The following is a 13440-nucleotide window of genomic DNA, read 5'->3' on the forward strand; positions in this document are numbered from 1 at the left end:
TGTGCAGGTTCAGAAGGGGGACCCACAGCCTATGCCTCTCATTTGGTGGCACCATCGTCACTTGCTGGCGTGTGGGTTAGAGGCCCATCCACATGCTCTCTCCCTATGCCCGTGCTCACTGGACTCTTAAATGCTATATTAGGAGCTCATAGGCCGATGCTGCCCACCAGTGAAGGGGACATGAAGGCTCAGGGTGCCCACCTGCCTCCCGGCCTCTCCTCCACTTGGGCTGTCTCCTCCCGGCCATCTCCTGGGACCTCATCCTGGTTCCTTCCTCACTGGCTGCCCCTGCCTGTCTCCCACCTTCTGACCCCTATCCCAGGAAGTCTGGCAGTGCCTGTGACCAGAGGGGACCCAGCTCCACAGACATAGTTGTTTGCCTCTGGTGGGTGGTGCCAGCCTGAGGGGAACTCTTAGCCTCTGCAAAGAACAAACATGCCCTGCAGTCTCTTCTTCGCTCTGCTGCCAGGCTAAGTCTTTATTTGTATAGAGGACGCGTGGTCTTGAATCAGTGGAGGAGGCTGGAGTCCTTGACACTTCACTGTACACACAGATACGTGGAAAACTGGAGAACAAACCAACTTTAAACACTTATTAATGGACGACCTTGAAGATGGGGAACAGTTACCCTCTGAGTGTGCTGTGCTTCTCCAAATTCAACCCACGAGCAAATGCCTGTCTTGAGGATCCGCTGTGTTTCCTGGGCTAATGTCCCATCTGTTGTTCAGTGCTGACGCTACACCAGAGTTGGGTTTCTGCCATGAGGGAGGCTAGTGGTGCTATGCTGACCAGATGCTGGGTTTCTGCCATGAGGGAGGCTGGTGGTGCTGTGCTTACCAGATGAGCTGCTGTTGTTTTTTAACTATATAGTGACATTTATTCACAATTCGCAGTTACCAAAGTAAACATTTGTTATTTGTCCCCACATCGTAGAGAACTACATGTTATTTTTAATCTCATTATACAGCTGAAAAAATGAGGCTCAGACTTTACCCCAAATCGTAGTATGGTCACATCTTTTGGCCAACGCTCTGAGGTTCCTTTATGCCTCGCTAGCACAAAATGCACATCCTCAGGACCAGCTAGTGTGTTTGTAAGGCCAGTGTTTACTTTTTCTCCCAATTTTTTATTATGGTAAATACAGCTAACAAAAAGTGTACCGTCTTAACCATTTTTAAGTGTTCAGTTCAGTGGCATTAAATACATTCCTACGTGCAGACACCACCATCATCTGTCTCCAGAACTCTTTTTGAGTAGGCAGTCTTATTGCAATTAAAAAATAATTTATAGATGAGACAGCAAATAAACTGATTTTAAAACATGGCCTCCGGGGATCCCATCCAGTGCCTGGGGTCAGGGGCACCCGGGATCAGGGGCAGTCTCCTCCATGGTGAAGTCACAGAGCTCAGGGTGGTCTCCTCCACCTTGACCTCACAAGGCTCAGGGGCGGTCACCTTCACCATGACGTCACCAGGCTCGCGGGTGGTCTCCTCCACCATGACGTCCGTGGCGTCTGATGCCTGTGCTCCCAGAGAGTGGGGTTCAGCCTCAACACGTTTAAAGCTCCCTGTTCATGGCCGCAGGGGACGGTCACTCGTCCAGCCCAAGCAGGGGACGTGGGTTCCGTCTTGAGACCAGGGCGTCCGGTGGGCAGAGGCCCAGTCAGCGCTGCATTAAGGGCTGGGAGGCCCCGCCAGGTCTGGGAGGCCCCGCCAGGTCTGGGGAGGGGCTGTGACCCTCACTGATGGGCGTGGGGAGGCGCCGGCAAGTCTGGGGCACACACCTAGGGGACCCCACCTCCAGAGCCATCTGATCCCATCTGCACGACGACGGAACCACACAGCCCAGGAAGGCCTGCGAGCGGCCGCCCCTCACAGCAGCTGCCGCGCCAGGAAGGCGGCCCCACAGGCCTGTAGCTGAGGCGGGAGGGACGCGGCCCGCCTGTTTCCTGCCGCTTGGGGCGGCCTCGGGCGGCCTCCATAGCATCCTACCCCAGCGCCTCCCATGACGCGCGTCGGCCCCCACCCTGGGAACCCCTCGGCCACCGCCTCGGTGCCTGAGCTCGACCCTTTCCTCAGTTGTGGCCTCAGGGCTCCCCTCCGTCCTCGTGCCCGCCGCGCTCCTCAGAAGCCCGCGGGTTCCCAGCGCCTGCGCGCCATCTTTCCTCAGTCCGCGCGGGAAGCGGCGCCGAGCACTGCCAGGCTGGCGAGACCTCCCGTGAGGCGCGAACGCAGCCTGAGGAGAGCCAGAGAAGGGCGCCACCTCCCACGGCGGAGCTGGGAGGGGGCAGAAGGCAAAGGCGGGAAACGCCGCTCACCACGGAGCCGGGACGCACGGGAGGGCGGGCGCTAGAGACTGCCCTGCCGAGAGGCCCCACCTAGGGCGGCCGCCGGGATCCACACGGAGGGCAGAGGGAGCGAGGGGCTGAGGCCGGGGCTCCCGGCAGGACCCGAGAAGAGCGCGCTAGCCTCGGGCGGTTCTGAGGGGTCAGGCCAGAGCTGCAGGCCCGGGCCCAGGGCCTTCTGCGAGGCCGGGCTGCCCGGATCCCGATGCGGTCCCGACCCACTTCAGCGAGGGGCATCCCAGGAGCCTCACAACCGCAGGAGTCAGCGGGAGATGCTCTGCCCTGGCATTGGAAACCCCAGCCCCACAGCTGTGTCAGCCCTGGCTCAGCGCAGCGCACAGCGGAGGCAGTTTTCTCACCTGAAGCCGGGAGAAAAATACCGGCCCTCACATAGTCACGTGGCCGGTTTGAGGATTGAAATGTTTGAAGCAAAGCGACTGTTCTAGAAGGTGCTTTATAAATTTTTAAGTTTTTATGCTTAGATAGAATATAAACTTTATTAAATTGTCAATATTCAAATGCTTTCAATCTACAAAACAACGATTAACTGTGATCAACCTAATATTAATGTTATTTTGTAAAATGGGACGCCGAAGGAAGAGCGCCTTTAAAGCCCCGGGGCTTGCACTGTTTTGGGGGCTCCTTCTGCAGTTCCCCGGTCAGGAAGTCCCGGCGACATTAGCCCTTCGGATGAAGTCCGCCTTCCACGAAGCGGCTCTGACCACCCCGCCAGAGGGACGGCCAGCCTTGCTGGGTCCCACTGCACCGTCTACCATGGAGCTGCCGTCGCGGCGCTGTGTGCTGACCGACCAACCAGAGTGGGTCACCGAGGCCCACCATACTAGCAAGGTGAAGACAGCAAAAGTGTGAGCCTAGTGTAGACTGCTACAAACTACACTTTTCTCGCCCCCAGGGCAACAGTTTCCTGGACACGTGGAGAGATGGATGTGTGGATGGAGAGGTGACACACCGACGGAGGGGTGGATGCATGGACGGAGAGGTGGACATGCCGGTGGAGAGGTGGACATGAGGATGATGCCCATACAGGTGGTTGAAAGAACAAGCTCTGGTCTGCGTTGTTGGTGCCGTCTTAGAGCTGGTGTGGTCAAGGGCCTGTGCTGGAAACCATGGCAGGCATCATCAGGGCATGATCTAGGGCCTCTCATGCATATTTGAAGTGAGGGATCACAATTTCCACGCAAAGACTGTCAATCTCACCAATACTATGGTATACAGATGCTCCTTTATAAGATAGGCAGAACTAGTCTCAGGTTCTTAACCCATATATATCCTTTGTGAATTCTAGTTCAGATTCACTAGAGACATGTAATTATTTCCACAAATCTTCCCATAAACCTGTGCAACGTTACTATTCTGTTATTTGGAGAATGAGGTCCAAAGAGCCTGGGACAGCTTCCTGTACCTGAGTAGTCCCCACAGATGTGAGGGAAGCACACACTGAATGGTGCTGTCTAGAGAGTCGACTGCCCTGGACACCCAGACCTTGCAGCACACGCCCAATCCAGGCCAGAGGCAGCAGGGCTTGTACAGAGCCCACCCTCTCCACACCCACCAGTGCTTTCAGGCCCATCTCCCCAAACACATGATCCCTTTAGCAGCACTTTTTCCTCTCTGTGGGCAGCCGGGATGGAGCCAATGGCTCCGAACTTCCACTTGACACTCAACTGGCTGGCAACAGGCAAGAGGCCGTGTGCTTTGGGAGGAAGAGTTGAAACCTAGCAGACGCCAATCTCCGAGGTGGAGATAAGCTGACCCAGGGCCTAATACTAATGAAGGGCCTCCATTTTTTATTTTCAGTACTTCATTCTCCATGCAGTTTTACCTCCTGTCACAAAATGACATGATTGAGAGGCAGCATTTTCTTTTCCATATTTCTATAAAGGCACATACTCTTACAAATGTTAGTCCTATTTCCAGACACACTGCCAATAAAACGGTATGAATTACATATAAAAGCATTAATATGCTAAGTGCAAATGTTTGAAATATATAACAATTTTAAGAAATTCTGATTCGGTGCTTTATTTTTTACTCTACTGTTAATATTGCTGTCAATAGAATCACATATGCACGTGTGCACACACACCCCTGTAAATGCCCAGACCACTCCTGATTTCCAGGAGACTTTCATAGTATCCTCACAGAGCAATGTTTTCCATAGAGCAGGTTTCTAATGGATGCTTCATTATTGAGGAAAGGAAGGAAGAAAGGAGGGGAGCGGCAGGGAGGAAAGGAGTGACTTAGCTGTCTTCATTGTGAAACTTCAGACTGGGCTCTGAGGGGCTCCTTGTCTCAGCTCTCACATCAGTAAGAGAGGGACCTGCCCTGCCTGATAGTGCCATCATGGTTGCTGGGACCATTGGCTCAATTGGGAGGAGGTGAGTTTTTTTAATCTCCCTCAGGGCACTTTGGGGAGAAGGCAGTGGCCTGCAGTGATTTAGGGTGTGGGTTCTGGGTCAGACAGACCCGAATTAGCTGACTTCCATCAGTGTGACATCTCCAGGCCTCAGCTTTCTCGCCTGTGAGTAGAGAATAAGTGTGTAGGATTTGATGAGTTAGTAAATGTCAGTGGGCAGCACAGGAGTGTACTTCAGGTCAAAAAAAAATTGTAGTTATTGTTAACAAAGAGTAATAAACATGAAAATACTTGGAAAATGTACAAATGCTTTGAAAATGTAATGTGTTATTACAGAATTACTAACTGCGACAGACTAGGCCTTCATCAGCACAGAGCATTGTCCTTAATGGCAGAAATCCACCTGTGGTTTGCAGCATGGCCTCCTGCCCCTCAGCCTCCTACTCCGTCTCACCATCTGCACTCAACAAGCTGCCCCGACCCTCAGAGGGCAACTGAGTCAGGCCTCGGTGAACTGTGCAGGTTGCTGTCCTCAGCACATGGAAGCTGCTTTGGCAGGAGCTCCATAAGTGGTGAGTGGCAGCTGGGAGTGAACTGCAGGTGATGCGCTTTGGCCAGAGGCAGTGGGGGCCTCAGACACGTTAGAGTCAGGAAACTGTGGGATGGCGGTGCTGCTGGAGACCACGTATGTGAGGAGGACACAGCTATAAGAAGGTGGCCGCCTGGTCTCCCAACAGCAGCAAACCAAACGGATCCAGGAAACTTCCCATTAGGACCAAGTGCATCATCCACCTCCTGTGGACCAAAAGTCTGCTGGCTAATGATAGCTGTTTGGGTGACCGCTGGTCCAGGAGAAAGAATTCGAAGCTCTTGCACCATATTCCTGGTCTGAGGGGCTTCTCCGCAGGAGACCCCAGTGGGAAACAGCACTTAGTGGGTTTGTCTTACAGAAGGTTCAGGGTTCTCTTGTTCCTTTGGCCATTGGTCCTTCATCTGCACAGGGGAGCCACGTACTTTGTGAACCCAAGGCTCCTGTGATCCCTGTACGCTTGGCGACTCATAGGAGACATTGAATCTGGACAGGCAAGTCCCTGTCAGTTGGAATGAGGGGCCTGGGCCAGATGGCTCTGAAGCAGATCCACAGCTCCTCTCTTCTTCTCACAGTGTGTTTTCCCCCTGGCCTATCCCACATTTGGTGAATGATACTGGGCACTGTCAACCGCCAGAAACCTGGAGCCAATCCAGCCTTCTCTCGTTCGCTGACTTCATGCCTTTGCCTTTGCACGTGTGTTTTCTAGGCATCAGTGTAGAGCCTGCCCTGGGCATGGGGGCGCAGGGGCCCTGTCCCCGCAGAGATCATGGTCGATGAAGGAAGCTAAATATAAAACAAACAGCCACACACAGAAATATATAATTCCACGTTGCCATAAATGTGAGGCGAAGTATAGGGTATTGTAACAGGAGGACTTAATTTAGGTTTGGAGACTGGGCAAGGCCTTTCACGGAGGAGATGTTTACAGAGGAGCGAATCACTCACTGTTAGGAGTCTGGTGAAGAATTCAGGGCTGAGCATCGCAGGAACGAGAGGACCATGAGGAAATGGCCTTGAAGCAAGAAACAGCTTTGCGAATGAAGGCTCAGGCTGGGAAACTCAGGCATGGGTCATGGTAGGCAGGTGCTACATTACTTCTTGGATGGTCCAGCTTGGCGGTTGCAATGAGGGAGAGGCCCTGGCCCCCAGGAGCAAGCCAGCACAGGTAGGGGAGGGGCTTCACCTGGGGTGGGCTTGGGAGAAGTCTTTGATTGAATGGCACCCCAGTGGCCACAGCCCCTGGACCCCTAGACTGTGGGCCTGGATGTTTCCACATCTTCTTTCAGTCTTATGCGTCCCCAAGACCTGCCCCTGTCTACACAGTGCCACTCCAATGTCTCCTCCCCTCGGCCCCACTGTCCATCCCTGGCCTGAACCATCCACACCCTCCTGCCTCTGCTCCCGGCTCCCAGTCTTGTCACCCACATGGTATTTTACTGCTGCTGTAGAGAGATATTCCGAACCCAGTTGGATCTCTGCTCAATCTAAATTTCCCTTGACGGCTCCCCATGGTGCTGAGATCCAGCATAAGTTACACAGAGCCCTCTGTGATCTGCCTCCACCCTGTTCCACTCTCCCTCATGTCTTCCCCATGAAGCCACCTCTCAGCCATATGGAAACTCTCATGGTTCCCAAATGTGAGAGGCTCTCTCACCATTTGCCTGACCTGGGCTGTTCCCTCCTGGAAGCCCTGCCCTCCACGCTCTCACCCTCAGGATTCTCCTCCCTCTGTTCGGGGTTCTGAGTCCCTGAGCTCCCACCCTTCTTTTCCATCAGGCCCAAAGCCTGTGAATATACCAGGGATCAATTGCTACAGGCAGGTTCCCTGGCCTGCCTTCCCACCAGCCTGTGAGACCCTGGAGGTAATGACCTACATCTTTGTCTCCATAACCTGCACCCAACACAACATTGGGGATCTCAAAAAAAAAAATTGTGGATGAAAAAATGCCTCTCTATTCCTCTTGGACTCTTCGTTCTTTAGGAAAACAAAGAGGCAGTCTATGAGTCATGATGTCTTGGACTTAGCGATGACAATTTATATGGTGTATGGCACAAATAGCTAAATGGGGGTAATGTGAGGAAAATAGGGCACTGGGTTTCTGAGGGAATTTCCTAAAAACCCCAAATTATTGTTGCCATTTCAAGGAGTGATGAAATTTCTTTTTGGCAAAGTTGTTCTCTCAAACTTCCATTCTCAGCAATAAGCTTTGTTGCGGAACAATGGCAGAGCACACCTTCAATTCTGCTTGTTTAGTTGCTCAGTTTGCAGAAACCAAGGCCAGGCCTCCAATGGGACTTTTTAAGGAAAATGGCCTTCATCTCTTGGCTCACCATGGTCTAATCAACATTTTTTTCAGGATGAGAAATTGTTTGCAGTGAATGCTGACTGCACGTTTGCTTTGTGCCATGCATTGTTCTGAGTGTGTCACAGGCATTATCTTATTTATTTCTCACAGGAGGCTGACTGCACAAGTCATTTCATCATCCCAGTTTTACAATTGAGGAAACTGAAACCACAGAGAAGTCGACTAACTTGCTCAAGGCCACACAGTTGGTAAGTGCTAGAGCCATAATTCAAACGCAGACCATCTTATCCACAATTAGCTACAATTCTGCCTTGTCATATTTTCTGCAAGGGTTTGATTTTCAATTTTGGTCCTATGATTTTTAAAGTATTATTGTGGTTCTTCTCCAGATGTCCAGAAGGTGCGTTCCCTCGGTAGGGAAGAGAGGGTATTGATATCCCCCCACGTCTCTCAGGGACCTCTCACCAACAGCTTTTACAGGGGATGTGAAGAGTTTCTTTTTTCACTGGGGCTCTCAGTTCTAATCATCTTCCACACCATTTTGTGAAAGAGGAGGTGCCGAGCTGTGCCTTTCACTGGTAGAGAAGCTTCACAAGCGCCAAAGCCCCCCTGGCCGGTCTTTCTCAATCCAGTCCACCACGTCTCATTTCAGCACATTCCCAAGTTCATAGGGACACAGACAAGAAGCCTTGGCGATACCTACACTGATACTATTCTGACCAAGAGCCCAGATTTATTCTCACCAGTGAGGTAGGGGAATGTCTCCTTCTCTAAGCTTAATGAGGTAGAATACATTCTTCTCCATCGTTACTGAGGGAAGAAGAGCTCTCTCTCTCCACAGTTACTAAAGAAGGAAAGTCTCTCCTTCTCCACAGTTACTGAGGTAGGAGAATATCTCTTCCACAGTTACTCAGGTAGCAGCACTGTCCTCTACAGTTAGCAAAGTAGAATCCATTCTTCTCCACAGATAGTAAGGCAGGAGACTCTCTCCTTTTCCACAGTTACTAAGGAAGAAAAGTTTTTCTTCTCCAGTTACTGAGGAAGGAGAATCACTTTTCTCTACAATTACCGAGGTAGGAGAATCTCTTTTTATCCACAGTTACTGAAGTGGAAGAATCCATTCCTCTTTGCATTTACTGAGACAAAAGAATCTTTCTCCAGTTGCCGTGGTAGGAGAATCTCCCCTTCTCCACAGTTACTAGGTTAGAGAATAGATCTTTCTCCAAAGTTACTGAGGAAGAAGAATCCATTCTTTTTGACAATTACTTGGGCAGAAGAATCTTTTCTTCACAGTTGCTGAGATAGGAGAACCCATTCCTCTCCACATGTACTAAGGAAGGAGAATGTATTTTTTTCCACAGTAGCTGAAATAGAAGAATCTGTGCATTTGCACAGTTATGAGTTGGTAAAATCCATTATTATCTATGGGTACCAATGTAAAGGAATGTCTCTTCCTCCTCAGTCTCCACAGTTACTCAACTAGGAGAATTCATTCTTCTCTACATCTACCAAGAAGGTAAAAGAAGCCATTCTTCTCCATAGTTACCTACATAGGAAAATAAATTGTTTACCACAGTTATTGAGGTAGGAGAATCTCCTCTTTCATGCAGTTACTGATTAGGGAATTTGTTCTTCAGTTTCTGAAGTTTAAAAAATCCATTCTTGTCCAGTTACTCAAGTTGGAGAATTTACTCTTCACTGTAGATGTTGTGGTAGGATAATTCCTCCCTGCAATTACAGAGGTGGGAAAATCTCTTCTGCTCCCTTGCCGGGGTAGGAGAATCCTCTTTTTCCCAACAATTAAGGGAAGATAATATTTTTCTGCACAGTTACTGAGTGAGGAGGATCTTTCCGTTTTTCTCTACAGTTACTAAGGTAGGAGAATCTATCTTCTTTCACTGTTACTAAGGTAACACCCTTTATCCTCCTCACAATAACCAAGGTAGGAGAATTCATTTTCACAGTTACTGAAGGAAGAGAACCCATCCATTTCCAGAGTTATTAAGATAGGATAATCCATTCTTCTCCACAGTTACTGAGATACAGGAATAAATTATTCACTACAGTTACTGAGGTAGGAGAATATCTTTTTTCACACTGTTACTAATTAGGAAAATTCATTCATATACACAGTTACTGAAGGAGCTCTCTTCTTCCCAGTTACTGAGTTTTAAAATAAATCCTTCCTTCTCCAGTTATGCAGGTAGGAGAATTTATTCTTCTCCACACGTATTGAAGAGGGAGAATTCATTCTTCTCAACAGTTACTGTGGTAAAAGAATCTCTCCTTCTACAAAGTCACAGAGGAGGAGAATCCATTTTCCTCCACAGTTACTGCAGGAGTGTAATCTCTTCTTCAAAGTTCTGAATTAGAAGAATCCATTCTTCTCCACCTGTACTGAGATAGAAGAATCTCTCTTCCTTTTACTGAGGTTATGGAATTTGTTCTTCCCCATTTTTACTGAGATAAAAGAATCATTCTTCTCCACAGTTACTGAGGTAAGACAGTCCATTCTTCTTCACAGTTACTAAGGTAGGATCCATTCTTCTCAGCAGTTATTGAGGGAGAAGATTCTCTCCTTCTCTATAGTTACTGAAGTACCAGAATGTATCCTTCTCCACAGTTCCTGATGTAGAATAAGAAAATCTTCTAGATACTTACTAAGGTAGGAGAATCTCTTCTCTGCAGTTACTTAGGTTGGTGATTTCATTCTTTTCTACAGTTATTAAAGGAGATCTATTCTTCCTATAGTTGTTGAGGTTAAAAAAAATCCATTATTGTCCACTGTTACTGAGATAGGAAAGTCTCTCTTTCTTTACAATTAGTGAGGTAAGAGAATTCGTTCTTCTCCACAGATACTGAGGTAAAAAAAAAAAACTTTCATCCTCCACAGATATGAAAGTAACAGAATCTATTCTTCTTCTTAGTGACTGAGATAGGGGAAGCCATTCTTCTCCACATGTAAATAGTGCAATCTCTCCGTGTCCACAATTACAGATATAGGGAAATTTGTTATTCTCCATAGTTACTGGGGTAGAAGAATCCAATATTCCTCACAGGTACTGAGGCAGGAGATCTTTTCTTCCTCCAAAGACAGTAGAATTTATCATTTTTTCATAACTGAGGAGGTAAGTGAATCAATTCTTTTCCAGTTACTGAAGTAGGAGAATGCATGCATCTCAACAGTTTCTGAATGAGGAGAATTCATTTTTATCCACAGTTATAATGTAGGAGAATCTCTCCTCCACAGCTACTGATGTGGAAGAATCCTTTCTTTCCCACAGTTCCTCACATTGGAGAATCTATTCTCCACAGTTACTGAGGAGGAAAATCTCTCCATATCCACAGTTATTGAAGTAGAAGAATCTATTCCTCTCTACTTACTGAAGTAAGAGTTTCTTTCCCTTCTCCCCAGTGACTGAAATAGGAAAATTCATTTTTTCCAGTTACTGAGGTAGAAGAATCTTTCTTCACAGTTACTGAGGTTAGAGAATGTCTTCTTCTCTACAGTTACCAAGGTAGGAGAATCTCTCTTTATCCACAGTTACCTAGGTAGGAAAATCCCTCTTCTCTGTAGGAGAATCTGTTCTTCTCCATAGTTCCTGATGTAGAAAAATACATTTTCCTCCACAGTTACTAAAGTAGGAAAATCTATTCTTCTTCACAGGTACTGAGGTAAATCAGTCTTTTTCCACAGTTACTGAGGTAGGAGAATTCATTTTTCTTCTCAATTACTGAAGTAAGAGAATCTCTTCTTTCATCGTTCAACAGATTTCACTGATATAGTTCTAGGTCATTGATCCCTAGGGCAAACTGTGGCCTAGGCAGGTCATGATCCACAATGTGTCATTATGTCCTGTGTGTGATCATTGTATATTTTAGCTCCATCACCATGGATGTGGATAATGTAATCACCATGGATGATGCAGGGCTGATGCTGATGCAGCCTCTTCACTACAGAGTCAACTTGGTTCATTTCCCTGGTGGACATCCTGGTGACTCTGGGACAGAAGCAAGGCACCGGCTTTTACACCAGTGGAGTTAATTCTGTGCTTTCAACTGCTGATTGTATTTCCATTACATGGAAGGCTGAGAGTCCTCTTGCTGAAGACTGTATCTAGGAAATGCTCACATGAGAGGGTATACAAGGATCATTGTAGACTTTGTCTGAAAGCAGGGTGCAAGACCACTGTTGCTTCCAAGACTTTGGCGCGTTACACATTTCCACCTTTGTTGCCTGCAGGCATGACTGAGTTTGGCTAGTAAAATGTGAGCGAAAGGAATGTGTCACACATGTGGGTAGAAGCTTTGAGAGTGAACACATGGTTTCCCATGTTTTTACTTTCCTTCTGTTGTAACAACCAGCAATTTTCCAGTTAGAACTTCCTCAGCCTGAACTACTGAACAATATGCAGAAGAACTGCTACTGACTGGCAGTGAAAGTGCAGCATAAGCACAAAATAAACCTATTGATTTTTGTTCTTTAAGATCGTGGCATTGTTTGTTAGCACAGCATAACTTAGTCCATCCTGACTGACAACAATAAACTCTTTAGATTACTTCTCTAGGATTCATGATTCCATGTGTCCAAGCATTTTATACACTTAAATCAACATGAATGCATGGGCAGGCATATAGCCTACATAATACCTGCATTGCAAGAAAACCTAAGTCTGAAATAAACCTAAGCCCACCCACTGAAAGTAGAATGAGTATAAGGCGAACAAAAAGAATATTGGCCTTTCTGAAATGCAGGCTTTTGTTCTCTGGACAGCAAACAAGTGATCATCTCAATAATTAGTAAGACCTGTCAAAATTACTTTCTAAAGGAACAATACTATTTCACTTTATTCATGTAAGTGGAATATCTCAAGGCAAAAAAAAAAAAAGGAATCTTTTGCAGTTATTTAGGTCAAGGAAAGCTGATCTGGGATTATCTATTTCTTCTTTCTTGTTCTCTTCTAATTCATAGATCACTTAGCTTTTCTTAAAGATACCTTTTTCAGATTGCCAGTGAAATTAAATCTACTTTATCTTCAGTCATAATCAATACTATACTTATAAAGTTTCCAGATCATTTGTTTGCAGGCCCCATAAGCTCAGAGAGCCCACTAGGCACGGCTTGTTACAACAAGGACGCAGCTGGGAATGTGCTTTGCCAGGGACCCCTTCAGCAAGCCAAGCACAGTATTCACCTTCCAGCGGCTATTTTCCAACCTTCTGAACATGTGAAGTGCCTGGTCCTCACAAGTGTGTCCTCAGATTCCTCTCATCACTGAATCTGAGCACTTTTGCTTTCAGAATGAGGCGCCTAAGGAATCAAACCTGGGTGAATATTCTGGTATCTGTTTTGCATCTGATGTTACCCGAGAGGCCACCGCAGCATTCCATGATGTGGACATTGGTCTAGGCCTCATTTTGTGATCCTTCCTGCCACCAGCCTGTTCCCTCGCTCACCATCAATGACTATCTTCCGCCCTATAGCCACAGCTGCACACATAGATGACGGACCTGTTGGTGCTGTGTTTACCTAAAGTTCCTTCCAAACAGCACTGCAGTCTGAGTCTGAAGAACTCCAGAAGGCAGAGCTCTTCCTATGTCTGCTGCAGGGCCAAGGTAGATGCTAGGTCTTCAGCAATTTTGCTATTTTTCCTAGCAGTGTTCCCATGTGTGTCTGGGCTTTGGAGCTCGACTGACACTCCTTTGCCTCGGTTTTCAATAATGACCATTTTCCTAGTAGACTCCTCCTCCTGTCTGTTCTCTGTTTGGTGAATGATTATTTCTACCCAGTTGTGAAAGAAGGAAACTGAAAATCATATTT

At 47.5% G+C, this 13440-nt stretch overlaps 1 long non-coding RNA gene across 1 annotated transcript; it reads left to right on the forward strand.

Moving 5' to 3' along the window:
• Positions 1 to 208: 208 nt before the first annotated feature.
• LOC139363253 (uncharacterized) lies at positions 209 to 12184 on the forward strand. Its single transcript, XR_011623209.1, has 2 exons — positions 209 to 9135; positions 11502 to 12184. It is a non-coding gene; the product is annotated as an uncharacterized lncRNA (long non-coding RNA).
• Positions 12185 to 13440: the final 1256 nt, after the last annotated feature.

Source organism: Macaca nemestrina, chromosome 5 (assembly GCF_043159975.1).
Source record: "Macaca nemestrina isolate mMacNem1 chromosome 5, mMacNem.hap1, whole genome shotgun sequence".
Lineage (NCBI taxonomy): Eukaryota > Metazoa > Chordata > Mammalia > Primates > Cercopithecidae > Macaca > Macaca nemestrina.